We start from the raw sequence: 16,812 nt of genomic DNA, 5'->3' as shown, positions 1-16,812 counted from the left end.
CTTTGAGGATTAGGCTCTACCTCTACTTCGACAAAGTTTCGATTGTTGCATGTGTAAGCCAGGAGCTGGCAAAGCATCACAACCTTGCCCTAGAAGTCATTTCAAGATGGAGTCCATGCAGACAGGCATGAGGAGAGTTCAGCAAGAAGACCAGTTAGTGTCAATTGACCTGGCTGACGTATACTTCCATGTACCGATCAGTGCATAACACTGAGATTTGCAGTGACCGGATGTCACTTCCAGTTCACTTGTTTGTTTTTCTTACCCTAGAAGTCATTTTCCAAGTTCAGTCAACTAGTGAACAAACAGGGAAAGCAGTTAACCCCTTCCCAATCTTTGAAGAATCTTGGAGTAGCGTTTCATACCCGAATAAGTCAAGTGGTTTTTTAAACCTGCTAAATTCCAGAACTGAAAATCTGTGTATGAAGAGTCATGGAGACAGCATTTATGTCATCGAGGGATTGCATTGTCCCCATTAGGACCTTTTACAGCGGCCATTCCAGTGGTGGGCCAGGTGGCACATTGGAGCGTTTCAGTTTGCCTTCCTATGTCAATAGTATGGGCTGTCTATGGAACAGAAGGTCTTAGTGTCTGCACAAATTAGCAGGAACTGGATTTTTGGACATCACCAGTGTGCAATGTTGATTACCTGGAAGCCCAGGTTCTGAATCTAGGAAAGCAACTGTCAACACTGAAAAGTATCTCCATCCCAAAGGAGAGCTGGGAACATACCCGGCAGGTGCTGGCAGGGGCCAGCACAGAGGCAGGTGAAGACAAAGTTGTGCAGGCACCAGAGAAGAGTAGTTGGGTGACAGTCAGGAAGGGTAGAGGGGAAAGAGTCATGGAGGCCGATCTTGAGCTTGAACATCCCAATACGTATACGACAGCAGGAGATTAGTAAACCAGTGGCTGAGGAGCTGGTGTAGAAAAGAGGGGTTTGGGTTCCTGGAGAACTGGGCTGACTTTTCATTAGGTTACCAGCTCTTTAGAAGAGACAGACTGCACCTATATGAGGAGGGTGAAGATCTGCTGGGAGTGAAAATGGCCAAAAAGTTAGAGGGGCTTTTAAACTAGGTGATGGGGGGAGGCAGACATAGAGCTAGCCAGTGTGGAACGTATTTCAGTGGGTAGTATTGGGGGCATTAGTGGTAGGTTGACTAACACACCTAAACTCATGATAAGTATAGTAACAAGTCCTATTTGCAACCTCAGAACACTCAATAAGGAGATAGTATGCATCCGGACAAAACTACGAGGCATGTTCACTAATGCCAGGAGAAGATGGGAGAACTAGAGTTGCTACTGTATGAGGAGGAATTCGATTTTGTGGGAATTTCCGAGACCTGGTTCAATAGCTCTCAAGTTTGGCTGGCAACCATTCAAGAGTATTCCCTATATCACCTGATATACAGGTGAATGTGAAGGATGACAACTCTAATGTAGCAAAGGAAGAGGTGGAATCCTTATGAGTATAGTTACAAAGGGAGGAAAACAAGGAGAAAGTAATACTGGGAGTATGCTATAGGCCCCCTAACCTGAGGGAGGAGGGGGAGACAGACCTCCCATCACAGTTTGAAATGGCGGCAAGTATGGGAAGCATCATTATAATGGGGGATTTTAATTATCCAGACATAGACTGGGCGGATGGAACTGCACATTCATCTAAGGCTCGCCATTTCCTAAATGTCTTACAGGAGAATTACATGGGTCAGATGGTAAATGCACCAACAAGAAACAATGTGTTACTAGACCTACTGATTACTAACAATACAGACTTGATCACGGATGTAGAAATACGGGGCGACTTAGGAAACAGCGATCACAGGTCAATTAGTTTCATCATTAATCACACAAATAGGAAACATAAGGGGAATACAAAGACACTGAATTTCAAAAGAGCCAACTTCCAGAAACGACGCTCCTTGCTAGAAGATACTAAATGGGATAAAATCCCAGGAATAAAGAAAAGGAGGAAAAATGGGTGTGCTTATCGAGCACATTAAATAAGGGTATTAGCCAGTGCATCCCAAAGGGTAATAAATTTAAAAGAGCTAATAAATGCACTGGGTGGCTTAACGCGAATGTAAAAATTCATTAAAAAACAAAACCAGAAAGCCTTCAAAAAATACAAGGCTGAGGGGTCATCATCAGCATTCCAACTGTACAAAGAATGCAATAACAAATATAAGGGTGTAATCATGGCAGCTAAGATAGAACACAAAATGCACATAGTGGAGGAGAGTAAAAAAAGTACAAATAAATAAGTCACCAGATGGCTTGCACCGAGGGTCCTTAAGGAACTCAGTCAAGTAATTGCCAGACCGTTGTTCCTCATTTTTACGAACAGTCTACTGACTGGTATGGTACCAGCTGATTGGAGAAAAGCCAATGTAGCACCAATCTTTAAAAAAGGACCAAGATATATCCCTTGGAACTACAGACCAGTTAGCCTAACATCAATAGTATGAAAGCTCTTGGAAGGGATTATAATGGACAGTATTCAAGATTTTAGTAATGAAAACGGTATCATTAACAGTAATCAGCATGGATTCATGAAAAATCATTCTTGCCAAACAAATCTATTAACCTTCTATGAGGAGGTGAGCTGCCATCTAGATTAAGAAAGGCCCATAGATGTAGTGTATCTGGATTTTGTAAAGGCATTTGATATAGTTCTCCACAAACGTTTACTGTACAAGCTAAGGTCTGTCGGCATGGACCAAAGTGTGAGTACTTGGATTGAAAACTTGCTACAAGGGCGAGTTCAGAGGGTAGTGATACATGGGGAGTATTTGGAATTGTCCAATGTGGAAAGTGGGGTCCCTCAGGGTTCTGTCCTGGACCAATCCTATTTAATTTATTCATAAATGATCTGCAGGATGGGATAACAGCTCAATCTCAGTATTTGTGGACGATACTAAGCTAAGTAGGGCAATAGCTTCTGTGCAGGATGTGGAAACCTTGCAAGAAGATCTGAACAAATTCATGAGGTGGGCAACTACATGGCAAATGAGGTTTAATGTAGAAAAATGTAAAATAATGCATTTAGGTGGCAAAAACATGAATGCAATCTATTCACTAGGGGGAGAACCTCTGGGGGAATCTAGGATGGAAATGGACCTGGGGATCCTAGTAGATGACAGGCTCAGCAATGGCATGCAATGCTGCAAGCAAACCCAATAGAATATTGGCATGCATTAAAAAGGGAATTAGCTCCAGAAATAAAATGATAATTCTCCCACTCTACAAGACTCTGGTCTGGCCGCACCTGGAGTATGCCGTCCAGTTCTGCGCCTCAGTCCTCAGAAAGGATAGGCTGGAAATGGAGAGAGTACAGAGAAGGGCAACAAAGCTAATAAAGGCACTGGAGGATCTTAGTTATGAGGAAAGATTACAAGCACTGATCTTATTCTCTCTGGAGAAGCTTTGGAGGGGATATGATTTCAATGTACAAATACCATACTGGTGACCCCACAATAGGGATAAAACTTTTCTGCAAAAGGGCATTTAAAAAGACTTGCGGCCATTCACTAAAATTAGAGAAAAAGTGATTTAACCGGAAACTGCGTAGAGGGTTCTTTAAGGTAAGAGTGGTAAGAATGTGGAAATCTCTTCCAAAAGCAGTGGTTTCAGCAGGGAGCATAGATAATTAAAAAAAACTATTAGATAGGCACCTAAACCACAACATACAGGGATATATAATGTAATATTGACATAAAAGCGCATACACACACAGGTTGGACTTGATGAACTTGTGTCTTTTTTCAACCTTACCAACTATGTAACTACTGTATGTAACTATGTAACCATTATTGGCTCTATGAGACATTCCAGCGGTAGTTCTTATTCTCATAGAGACTCCAATGAACACGCAACTTCCGGTATTTGCAACAAGGTACAAAGGTGAAATTATAGTAGATGAGTTGCCATTGATAATGAAGAGTCTTCTGAGGAGGCTTTGGTTTTCATTGCTACTCCAGATGTCATCAGCACCACCAGTCCGGTTTCTGGTCAAACAAGAGCTTTTATGCCAAAGTCAATGTCACACCCCAATCCACTGCTTTTAATAGCCTGGCTATTGAACCAGCCGGACTAGTGGTGCAGGGATTCTCATCAAAGGTGGTTCAGACCTTGGTGAAGGCCACAAGATCATCCATGAATGCTAAATATGAGAGAATATGAAGGAAGTTTGTTTTGTTTGCTCAGCAAAAGATTTCTCTCCTGTGTCCCCAGCTCTAGCTATCATCCTGGACAAAAGTGCTAGATGTTGGTCTGGCATACAACATCCATTAAAGTACAGATCTCTGCCTTTATCCTCTTTTTCAGGCTGCAGATGGGCGGAAGAGCCATTGACCACATTTTTAATGTGGGCAGTAATCCATATATGACTACCAGTGAAATCCTTGTTTCCTTCATGGGACATAAGGATTGGTTCTGGAGACACCCTGTGCTCCAATAGTTTCATTTCCATTGAGGTTCCCTGTGGTAAAACTAGTTCCTTTGACAGCAATTGCTTCAGACAAAGTGGTGTTGGAGATTGCAGCACTTTTCTGCAAAGATCCCTTTTGTGTCTTTTTACCAGAAATAGTAATATTGCATCCATCTCCAAAACTCAATTCTAAAGTGGTATCCAGTCTCAAGGAAAATGGGGGCAGTCCCTCCGAGCCTTCCCACGAGAGTCACTGAGTACACAGCAGGGAGACTTCAGTTCCTTACACATGGACAAGTTGCTAACCGTGTATATGCAAAGGTCAAAAGACATGAGGAAAGTGGACAATCTTTTAATCTTTTGCCATCAGGTTCTCAAAGTCAGCTTCTATTGGTTTACCAGGGTGATTAGATTGGCAAGCAGGAAGTAAGCCTTTCTGCTCAGGAACAGGTGCAAGCTCCTTCGACCAGAGGGGTGTCAGCCTTTGGGGCAGTTATGCCATGATTTCGGTGGAAAATATATGTGAGACAGCTAGCATAAGTTCTTGTGCACCCTTCATTTGACTTTACAAGCTAGGAATGCGGTCAGCAAGTTCTGTAAAGTTTGAGACGAGACATAAATTAGATTGTAATCTTAACCCTCTTGCATTTTATTGTATTGTAACTGTATTGTCTCCCCTTTTACATTGTAAAGCACTGCATAAACTGTTGGTGATATATAAATCCTGTATAATAATAATAATAATAATAATAGTAAATTATTTTTGTCTTTAGCAGCTTTTCTTTGATTGTCAGTGTTTCTTTTCATGTGTTCTCTCCCACCCATGTATTCTGCTAGTTATAGCCTGTTGTGTGCTGACGTGAGGTAGGGCCAGGAGGATGGAAAATTGTTATCAGATACTTGCCATAATTTTCCTTTCCTGGCCTATCCTCATGTCCCACGCTCGGTTATCAAACCCTTCAGTTGGGGAGGGGCTGTCTTTCATTTAGCTAGAAATAGATGGTCCTGTGGGTTCCAGGGGAGGTGTTATTGTGTGCTGATGTGAAGCTAGGCAAGGAAAGGAAAATTACTTTAAGTATCTGACAACAATTTTCCTTTATCTTATCACCTGTTCCGAATGCAATATACAGTATGTAGGGGGAATCACGAAACAATTATGTGAACGCCTTTGTGACCATGTGTATGATACTATAAAGAAACATGATACTAGCGTGGCTCGTTACTTTAACAAATTCCATGGGGGTAACACCATTAGACATGTGCAGAATGGAGAACTTTGTTTAGTTTCAGATAGATTTGTTATGTTACTAATTTAGTTTTGTTGATTTATTTCAGAATTAATTTAGTTTTCATTTCATTCAGTTTCATTTCATTTCATCTATAATTTTCTAACTACTTCCAAATTTTTGGAACAATTTGAATTTGGATTGGTTGAAAAATGATCAACCATTTCAAATTCTGTGTGAAGAATAGCTGATTTTAAACCACTTTCCATCCAGCGATGTACCGGTACGTCGCTGGACTTTTGGTGGTTATACCTAGATGATGCCTGCAGCTGTTATCTCGGTACCATTTTTAGAGCCAGCAGTCTGCTCTCTTGTAATAGCAACCGGAGAAGCTCACCAGCCGCTCAGCTGCTATTACACGCAGCAGGAGGGGATGTCCTGCTGTCTTCTCAGGTTCAGCGAGACCCGAGCAACCAGCCCGCGCATCCCTCGGCTGGCCGGACAACCAAACCAAGCTGGGATCGGCTTTGATTGGCTGTGTTTTTCTACCTCCTTGCAATTTCCTCTTTGAGCTCCCAAACCTCTCTTCCCCGACCCCCCCACCCCCACTTCCATTTATTTTGACTGAGCAGTGCATGTTAGTTGCGGTTATGTGCATTGCTCTATGCACACTACAAATTCCATAGATTATAGTTCTTAGTCCATCTCAGGAGAGAGCAAAAAAGGGGGCTATAGTCCTAAATACAGCGGTATCTTGGAGAAAAAACAAAGCCACCCTCTAACAGGAAGACTTATCACACCAGCAAAAAGAAATGCATTTGAAGATTTGGAGGATGCTGAGAGCAATAGAAAGTACTTTTTGAATTAAAGCTGACCTCCATGTTTTAGTGAACTTTAAATAGTTAATTTGGACCAAGCTCCTCCAAATAAACTATTTACTTTGCTGACAGATGCAGCAGCTGTGTGCGCTGTATAAAGTGTATGTAACTTCCCATCCCACTCCCGGAACAAAATTGACTTGAACTGATCGCCAATGAGCCATTTACAGGTAGCTTTGAATTCTATAAATAAATAAAAGACTTCTTCTAATTAGTTGAGGTGGAGATCATGACATCATCATCTTCCTGCCTCTCCACCATATACACCAAGATTTTTTTGCAATCTATATTTACATACATATGGAAAGTCTGTCAGTTTCCCTGGAGAGCTCAACAGCCCTCCACCCAGCGGGGCATATAATGAAAACATCTAACAAGGCCAAAATAGCCGGATTATACACTGGGGCAAAAAGAAAATAAGGACAGCTGATTTCAAAGCCCTTAGGGATTTAACTCTTCTTTTGGAAGAAAATCAGTCTGTTGATTTGACAAACGACACACTATGTAAAAAATCACAAGCTTTCCCCTACATCAGTCACAATCCAACTATAGCCCTCTTCTTGAAACAAAGGAAGTTGAAGCATTAAAATGTTATAACAAGGAACAAAATCTTTCCAAACCCAGAATTTAAAGCCTTTCCAAATCTCAAACAAAATGATAAAATTACCATAAAACCCTCAGACAAGAGGGATATTGTAGTCCTAATGGACAATTCCTCCTATGAAGCAATGTTCAATAAGTTACTACAAAACAAAGACTGTTATGTTCAAATTTCCACCACAACAGTAGAAATATTCAATCAGGAATTTTATAATCTTTGTGATACAGCAGTAAGGGAAGGTGCAATTTCCATAGAAGTATGGGAATACATTCAGACCGAACATCCAAAAATTCAGACCCTTTACTCACTCCCGAAAATCCATAAAAATGCCACCGATCCACCAGGGAGGCCGATAATCTTGGACAAAGGCTCGATTTCTGAAAATGCCATTCAGTTTATTGACAAACACCTGAGACCCAATGTAATCAGTTTAGCGTCATATGTTAGAGATACATTACACTTTCTACAAATTATTAAAAGTTTGGCTATTTTGGAAAATGCGTGCTTGGTCACAATTGATGTGGAATTTTTGTATAACAATATTCCACATACAAAAAGCTTAGAAGTGATTAAACATGTGTTGCTATCAAGTCTGAATGGAAATTTATTGAATTTATTTTGGCAATGTTGAAGTACATTTTATACCACAATGTTTTTCAGTTCCAGGGCTCCCACTACCTCCAGGTACAGGGAGTGGCGATGGGGACTTGTTGTGCCCCATCCTACACTAACCTGTACCTGGGGGAGTGGGAGCAGGAATTTTTGTCCGATGAAAATTTGTCGATGTACACTAGCCAGATCATGATCTGGCATAGATACATTGATGATATATTCTTCGTGTTGGAGGGACCCCTACCTCAGTTATTCAAATGTTTAGAGTTAATGAATAGGAACAACTTTAATATATTCTTTACTAAAAAATATCACCAACAAGAGGTCAACTTTCTTGGCGTTGCGGTAAGTATAAAGGAGAAGGGACAACTCAGAACCAAACATTATAGAAAAGAAACCGCGAGTAATACTATTTTACACCCAAAAAGTTTTCATCCAATTTTTCTTAAAAAATCAATACCATATAGTCAATATCTGCGTGTTAAGAGAAATTGTTCAACTAAGATGGATTTTCAAATCAATGCAGATAAACTAAACGAAAGACTATACTATTGGAACAACATTATTCTAAAACAGCGTTAAGAAAAGCCTATAATCGATCTAATGAAAAAACTAGAGAAAATCTTATATTTAAACAGAATGAAGAATCAAACATAGACAATATAACTAGACTTGTCTTAAAATTTTCAGATGAACACCAAGATATTCGGAAAAGCATCACAAAAAATTGGTCGATTTTAACTGATGACCCTACAAACGTATAATAGGGCAACCTCGATCAAAGATCGTTTAACACAAAGTGACTATAAAGGGGATGAAAGGAAAGATCCATGCTGGGACCTGAGCACTTTTCCTTGCGGAAATTGTTCCCATTGTCCCTATGTAAAAAAACAAAAGGAATTCACATTGCCAAATGGAGAAAGTTTTAACCCTAAACAATTTATAAACTGCAACGCAAGGGGAGTTGTTTACTTACTGCAATGCGAGTGTGGCTCCTTTTATGTGGGCAAAACGAAGTAACATTGGAGGAAAAGAATGTCCAAACACATGTACAGTATGCAAGTGGGAAATTTTTACTTATCTGTAGGAAGGCATGTGGCCAAAGTACACAACTACAAAATGCCAAAAGTTAAATTTGTAGCATTATATAGAATACATATTCCGCAAAGAGGAGGGATTGGAATAAGAACCTGTTACAGCTTGAAATGCGCTGGATTTGTCGTTTAAAAGTGACAATTCCCCCAGGCATCCTTCTTGGAGGGATTTTGTTCAGGGAAAATTGGATTAAAGGGAGGAAGAGATATCTCAGATGTGTTGGATGAGGTCTGACTGTAGCCAATATGGGACCCAAGGAAATTCCTTGCTCTGTTTCTCCCTCCCTTAATTTTTATTGTTTCAATGTGACCAATCCTCCTGATATTCTATGATGGTGGATGAGGTCTACCCTAAAAATGATATTCAAGGAGTTTTTTATAAACTTCCTTTTAATCCCAAAAGTGGGAACAGGAGAGAGAAATAGAAAAAATTCATTCTTGTTAAGATGACAAGATGAGATTAATTAATTTGTTTGGGTATTGTTCAACTATGATACTATATGTATTATTGTATGTTGTTTCATGTATTATTTTTCTTTTTTTTTTGTAAACCAGTTTTCCCTGATTGATGTCTCATTATTCTCCTTGGAGGTAGGATAAAACCCCTCCTTTTTTTATCGTGGTGGTGCCTGAGTCCGACTTTCCATGGCTGGGCAAGCTTGGGGTAAGTTCTGTTTATATAGGGGTTCCTCAATCTCTGGCCTGGCCATGTGGGAATGTGTTGCGCCCATTTTTGGGCGTTTTTCAGGCACTTGGATGTGTCGGTGGCAGCCCTATCATGACGTTGTGTATACTTGTGGTGTGGACTCACGTCCCCCTATATAATAGGCGTCTCAGAAGCACATTTTAGAGCTCTCCCAGCATGGAAGTTATACAGATTTTTTACACTGGCAATTTCTGAAGACATTTATGGTGAATAGTAAGCATTTTTACTTAAGATTACGATGTTTTTTCCCTTTTTTCCCCTTCTGATTGCCATGTCTGCTTTCAGCTCCAGTGCATTTTGTTGGAAGAAAGTGTCCTTTTTTCTTTTTGCCCCAGTGTATAATCCAGCTATTGGGGTGATATTTTATATCTGTCACGAATGTCACGTCTACCTCAATGCAGGTGGTCAGACACTATAGCTAGCTACTGTGTGCTTCACCTATAGCAGCCCCCTTTCCCTTAAGACAAGCAGGCCTACCGGTACTTGGTTGCCAACAGAACTTATACATAATACTATAGTGCCTTTCTACTACACTAGGGCAGACGTGAGCAGAGCAAACAACAGACTACTTGCAGTTTAGCAGACAGATAGCGTGGTTCTAAGATGGTCCATGTAATAAGGCAGGCTGAGTTCAGGGAATAGTCCAATATCCGATCCAATGACAGTCTAGATAATAAGGCAGGCTGAGTTCAGGGAATAGTCGGATATCCGATCCGGGTCATACACAGGGAGATCCAACAACAAAGCACGTCAGACAAATAGGAGGCTTGATCAAGAACAATGCAAGTAACTGTGTCTCTATCACAAGCAAGGGACAGAGTGTTAAGTTTGCTTATATCAGGTGACTGAGCAGATCAATCACCTAACAGGTGAACACAGACAGGGAGAATGCAATAGTCAACACCCGGATACTGGAATGGGAAGCAGGAGCACTTAAGTGATCCTAACATTACCCACCTGTGAGGAGGGGCCCCTGGACCCCTAGGAGCAGGCTTGTCAGGATTCTGGTGATGGAAGTTCCAAACAAGTCTGTTAGCGTGAACAGATGCAGCTGGGACCCAAGAATTTTCTTCAGGACCAAAGCCCTTCCAGGCCACCAGATACTGGACAGCATTCCTTACTTTTCTGGAATTCAGAATATGCTCTACCTCATATTCTTCCTGTCCGTTGAACATTAATGGTCACTGAGATGAAACAATGGTATCCCTCTGAAGGGGTTTTAGAAGAGAAACATGGAAAACTTTAGGGATCCTCATGAAGGCAGGAAGTTGTAATTAAATGATACAGTGTTTACCTGGTGAATAACTTTGTAAGGCCCAATAAACCTAGGAGCCAGTTTCTGTGAGGGAACATTGAGGGACAGATTTCTCGTGGACAGACAGACCCGATCCCTGACCTTAAAGCGGTGGGCCAGCTGAAAAAAAAAAATAAGAGTCAGCAGCTACAAACACTGTAGCTGCTGACTTTTAATAAGCACACTTACCTGTCCCTGGTGCCCGCGATGTCGGGCGCTTGAGGCCAACGCGTCCCTCGGCTCTTGGGTCCCGGTGCCACCATTCGAACTAAGGGAAACAGGCAGTGGAGCCTTGCGGCTTCACTGCCCGTTTCCTACTGCGCATACGCAAGTCATGCAGCACTTTATGAATGGGGCGCGCTGTGTTGTGGGACACACACAGTTCCCAGAACAGAGCGTGCCCCATTCCCCAGAAGACAACGTGAGGAGGAGAAGACTGAAGATCACCGCGGTGTAGGAAGTGGCACATTAGGATGATCTGCCTAGCAACAGCCATTTCTGGTAAGTTAAAAAAAAAATGTTTAAATTTTTTTTCTCCAGATTTTTAGGAACATTTTGATGTCATTTTTTTAGGGTGGCCCTCCACTTTAATCTGAAGAGCCTGAGAGCGGAGACGATCCGTAAAGCGTTTTTGGACAGTGGAACTAGAGGACAAGTTAGTCTGGGCTTTACTCCAAATCTGAGAAAATGTGTGGAATGTGGTGTTAGCATCGGGAAGGTCAGAAGAAATGTCTGAGAATGAACAGGATTTGGGATGGAAACCATAAACGCAATAGAAAGGAGAAATTCCAGTAGGAGAATGAGGCTAGTTATTATAGGCATATTCAGCCCAGGGCAATGCTGAGGACCATTCCACTTGCTTATCAGAGACAAAACAGCAAAGATAGGTCTCCAGGGATTGGTTCGTCCTCTCAGTTTGCCCGTTTGTTTGAGGATGATAGGCAGATGAAAGAGGCTGGTTCCCAAGAAGTCACAGAAGGCCTTCCAGAACCTGGAAACAAAATGTGTACAACTGTTGGAGACAATGTTCTCAGGTAGTATTTCTCGGACAACAAGGAAGCCAGAAGTTTCGAGGAGGGGAGTTTGGCAAATGGACTGAAATTATCCATTTTACTAAAGCAGTTCACTACCACCCAGATGGCAGTGAGCCAATTTGAGGAGAGCAGTTCTACAACAAAGTCCATAGCTATGTGCGTCCAGGGGTGTTTAGAGACAGGCAAGGGTAGAAGTAGTCCAGAGGGCTTGAATTTTGAGGACTTAGGGCGAGCGTAGGTTTTGCAAGCTTTCACATAGGAACAGGAGTCCTTACGGAGAAAGGGCCACCAAAGCCTACGCAAAATCAAGGAAAAAGTTTTAGCAATTTCTGGTTTTGGCATCGTGTGCTTCAGAAAGCACTTTAAGTATAAGATGGAGAGGGACAAACAGTGTCCCAGGGGGTAGATTGGATGGAGCCGTAGACTGACTCTCTAAAATAGAGTCTGAAAGGTCAGGCGAAAGGGCCCCTATCACTTGTGCTGGAGGTAAGATATTATAAATTTTAGATGAAGTTCCCGAACAAGGCTCAAAATTGCGAGACAAGGCATCTGCCTTGGCATTCTTAGAACCAGAACAGTAGGTAATAGTAAAATCAAAGCGGGTAAAGAAGAGGGACCAGCGGGCCTGACGAGTGTTAAGGCGCCTAGCCATCTTAATGTACTCCAGGTTCTTATGGTCAGTATAAACTACGAATGGATAATGAGCCCCCTCCAGCCAATTTTGCCATTCCTCAAAGGCCCATTTGATGGCTAAGAGTTCCCGGTTCCCAATGTCATAGTTTAGCTCTGCACTGGAGAACTTCCAGGAAAAAAAGGCACAGGGATGTAGCTCGTTAGAAGAAGACAACTGCTGGGAAAGGATGGCTACTACACTGACATCGGAGGCATCAAATTCCACAGCAAATGGCCTTGTGGGTTCAGGATGGGTCAATACAGATGCTGAGACAAAGGCAAAATTAAGTCTTTGAAAGGCAGAAATGGCCTCGGGTGACCAACCAGCCGCATTGGCTCCTTTCTTGGTTAGGGCAGTAATTGGTGCAACAATGGTGGAGAAATTCCTAATAAACTTCCTATTAAAATGGCAAAGCCCAGGAAAAGTTGCACTGCTTTTATATCTTTAGGCTGAGCCCAATGGGAAATAGCCTGTACTTTGGCAGGATTCATGGCCATCCCAGTGTTGGACAGTATGTAACCCAGGAATGTCATGAAAAGTACATTTAGAAAGTTTTGCATACAGAGAGTGTTGCCGGAATTTCGACAAGAATGTACGGATTGTAATGATTACTGAGAGAGGAAGAGTAAATCGAGATGTCATCTAAATACAGAAGTAGGAACTGGCCCAAATACTTGCGAAAAATGTCATTTACAAATTCCTAGAAGATAGCTGGTGCATTACACAACCCAAACAGCATGACAAGGTATTCATAGTGACCTTCACGAGTATTAAAAGCTGTCTTCCACTCGCCACCCTCACGAATGCAAATCAAATTGTAAGCTCCCTGTAGATCCAATTTGGTGAAAATTTGAGCTCCTTGAATATGGTTAAAGAGCTCAGTAATGAGTGGTAGGGAATACTTGTTAGGGATAGTGATTTTGTTCAGACCATGGTAATCAATACAGGGCCGTCAGGATCCATCCTTCTTCTCAACAAAAAAGAACCCTGCCCCGGCAGGGGACGTGGAAGGGCGAATGAACCCCTTCTCCAAATTTTCTTGAACATAGGTTTTCATGGCCTGGGTCTCAGGTAGTGACAGAGGGAAAATTCGGCCTCTAGGAGGGGTAGTGTTAGGAAGGTGGTCTATCGGACAATCGTATGACGGGTGGGGAGTAAAAACAGAAGCAGCCTTCTCGGAGAAGATGTCTGCAAAATCAGCTTAACAGGTAGGGAGAGCTGGGACTGTGAGATGGGCTAGTAGTTGGGTAGCTTTTTTTTTTTACTTTATAACAAACTTTTTATTTGCAAGATTGTACATAATACATAGAAAGCATTGGTACACATGTTTAACAACATACAAAAGGTGTTCCATACACAAAGAACATGATACACATATTTCTATAATATAGTTAGATCTTTAGGTTCTGATATAATCCGTACACTTCCATACTCATACTTAGTAAGTATCAGGATTGTACATAATACATAGAAAGCATTGGTACACATGTTTAACAACATACAAAAGGTGTTCCGTACACAAAGAGCATGATACACATATATTTCTATCATATAGTTAGTTCTTTAGGTTCTGATATAATCCGTACACTTCCATACTCATACTTAGTAAGTATCAGGATAAGCACCGTTTATGTGCATGTCGTAGACTCTTGTAACCATCTATCCCATACTCTGTTATATTTATTTGGACAACCTCTGTTAATATAAAGGAATTTTTTATATGGAAGGGTTGTGTTAATGTCTCTTTTCCAGTCCACCAAGTGAGGGGGTTCAGATCTCATCTCATTGTCTCATTGTCTGGCAATAATTTTCCTAGCTGAAAATAAAATTTCATGTAGGAATATTAATGTGAATTTATCTAGTACATCTGGAAAAATCCCCAGGAGGCATTGCTTTGGGTCAAGGGTTAATGGAGACCCCATGTCGTCATGTAAGAAGGTAACTATTTGTTTCCAGTAGTCTTGTATCTTATGACAGGACCATATAAGGTGAAAGAATGTGCCTGTTTCAGTTCCACACATTGGACATGTGGTGGGTTGACTTCTTTTATATCTAGCTACCCTAAGAGGAGTGAGGTATGCACGGTGAAGTATAGTCTGTCTGAAAGATTCAGTCTGTCTGAAAGTTTGCGTGTTTCCAAAGCCTCCTCCCATTCTTCATCCTCCATCCTCCCAACCTCCCTCTCCTATCTTGGTTTTAACATGTAAGCTAATTTTGCAGAGGTAGGGGCGGATAACATATTGTAAAAACAGGAAATGAGGTTTTTTGAGTCTGTATCCTTGACTATGGCTATAATAGAGTTAGGAGTGGGCTGTGGAAGACCCTGTGCAAACTGCGTTTGAATCGCATGACGGATCTGGAGATAACAAAAAAACATTTGATTCGGAATCTGGAATTCCATCTTAAGTGCCTCAAACGTTTTAAAAGTTCCATTCGTGAGCAGATGGTGTAAATAGTATATGCCCTTGGCTGCCCATAAATCTGAGTTCTGGATTCCATTAAGTTCCTGCAGCTTGTTATTATGCCAAAGTGGTGTATAGTCATTAAATGATGGTGTCTCTAGTTTAGAAGAAGCCAATTCCCATATGTGTCTGTAATGATACAGCAAAGAATGTCTATAATCTTTTGACTGTGTATTCCCTACACCCACTGCTATCCCATTTATTGGGTCCCCAGTATGCTGAGCCCAGCGGGGGCTTAGTAGAATGAGAAAGGGATCCTTGTCAGTTTTGTCAATGTGAAATAGTTGGGATAGTTGTGACGCAATATAATAATGGTTAAAATCAGGTAGTGCTATTCCACCCATATCCGTTGAATTTTTAAGTGTTTGCCATGAGAGTTTGTGTCTAGATTTCCCCCATATAAATGGTTTAAGTAGTGCTTCTAATAGTTTAAAATACTTAAGGGTTAGGTATACTGGAGTATGCCATAAGACGTACAGTACCTTGGGCAGTAGTACCATCTTTATTAGGTTAACCCGGCCCCATATTCCCAAAGGGAGGCGGGACCAGACCTGGATCTTAGATTTAATTAGGGAGAATAATGGTTCAATATTCAAAGAAATATAGTCTACTGGATTCTTGGATATTTTAACGCCAAGGTATTTTATTTTATCCACCCCTTGAAGAGGTAAATTAGACTGTGATTCTGTAGGTGGGAAACTATCAATTAGTAATATCTGTGACTTCCCCAATTAATCCTCAAGCCCGAGAATTTCCCAAATTGCTCAATTACGTTAAGAACTGTGTGTAGAGAGAGGCCAGGGTCTGCTAGGTAGAGGAGAGTGTCATCTGCATAAAGGCTAATTTTCTCGGTAAGGGATCCGAATGTCAAACCTATTATCTCCTGGTTAGTACGGATGGACACGGCGAGGGGTTCCGATGCCAGAGCATATAGCAAAGGCGAGAGCGGGCATCGCTGCCTCGTACCTCTGCTTAGGCCAATTTCCTGAGAGGGGCATCCATTGGCCACCACTCGAGCAGTTGGTTGCTGGTATAACAGTTGCACCCATCTAATAAATTTGGGCCCAAATCCGTATCCCTCTATGCATCTCCAGAGATATCTCCATTCAACCGAATCAAATGCCTTGGCTGTATCTAATTTTACTATTACTCTTGTGCCTACATTATCATGCTTGGCCTGGAGATTGATAAATAGCTTCCTTAAATTAAAGGAAGTGTTACGGCCAGGCATAAACTCTGACTGATCAGTTGGGTAGCTTTAATGCAATTCTGGGGGCAGGTCTGGGACCAGGACATATATTCTCCTGTAGCACAATCTATGTATGGGTTATGGAGTCTAAGCCAAGGGTAAGGGAAAAAGCAGGAGATGTTATTAAGTAGAGGCTAATTGTCTCCTTATGAAATTCCCCAATGGTCAGAGTAATGGGTTCCATGCTTAAGGTGACCATGCCCATGGACAAGGGAGAGTCATCGACAGCTAAGACGGAAAAGGGTCTGTGCACCCCAGTCAAGGTAATCTTTAGACGGTGTGCTAGGTCCGTATCAATGAAATTGCTAGTGGCACCAGAGTCTATGAAGGCTGAGAGGTGATGAGAAAACTCAGCAGAGCTAAGTTGTGCAGAAACAAATAGTTTATCTCGGGGGGAACCTGACCCAGTATGGTCTAAAGAAGCAGACCCCACTCGCACTAGACTCTTGATGTTTCCCGGCTTATTAGGGAAACAGGCGACAAAGTGGCCGTGGTTGCCACAGTATAGGCAGAGACCCTGAGATCTTCTCCTAGCCTTTTCAACAGAGGACAAA

This window comes from Aquarana catesbeiana, linkage group LG06, assembly GCF_042186555.1.
Source record: "Aquarana catesbeiana isolate 2022-GZ linkage group LG06, ASM4218655v1, whole genome shotgun sequence".
Taxonomy (NCBI): domain Eukaryota; kingdom Metazoa; phylum Chordata; class Amphibia; order Anura; family Ranidae; genus Aquarana; species Aquarana catesbeiana.
This window is presented reverse-complemented; position numbering follows the sequence as displayed.